Genomic DNA, 742 nt, shown 5'->3' with positions numbered 1-742 from the left:
CATGACTTGGGTTTATTCCACAAGTAAAAGGAAATACAAATTTGTATACCCCACACCTTCTGGTTCTGAGAATCCTTAAAGCTCTGGAAGACTGAAGGTGAAGCTGAGCAGTCATCAAGATGAGAACATGTATCTGGATCTACAAAGTCTTACTTAGGACATCTTACACTAGAAAAGACTATCTGGTTCTCACTTCTCCTGCTGGGTATCAGGTTCATTAATTTAATTTCCATTCACAGCAGACCTTCCTACTGGATTGACTGAAACCAAAACTGTCCTCTGAGACAAAGAGTTAATGATTATACAGATCTCACCATGCAAATGCCAAAGTCCTTATTTTATTTTACATATTTGTGAAGAAGCTCCTTAAAGTCTTTCTTTCATCTGGGGGATCTAACTTCCACACTTGGTGCATTTCTTCCATGTGAAATACTGACCCTTCTGGCAAGTTGCTGAGAAACTCTGAGAAAATGAGAAGTCAAGAAATGAGCCTAACTTTCTAGGCTAGGCTTTTATCTAAAACAGAATAGCAGGAAAGCTGTTTTCTTCCCTAGGCAGAATATTTCTGGTTTCAGCAAAAGGAAAATAAACTTGTGCCCCTAAATGTACTCTTTAGTAACAGGGGCACATTGAGCTCAGCTTTACAAAAACAGGAAAGTCCAAGGCACTTGAACTTTGTAAAGTGCCTTGACAAAAGCACTTTGTCAAGCTCTGATGAACCTGGGGTTTGGAGTTTCAAAGG

The sequence above is a fragment of the Cyanistes caeruleus genome, chromosome 3 (assembly GCF_971803275.1).
Source record: "Cyanistes caeruleus chromosome 3, bCyaCae1.hap1.1, whole genome shotgun sequence".
NCBI classification, from domain to species: domain Eukaryota; kingdom Metazoa; phylum Chordata; class Aves; order Passeriformes; family Paridae; genus Cyanistes; species Cyanistes caeruleus.
This window is presented reverse-complemented; position numbering follows the sequence as displayed.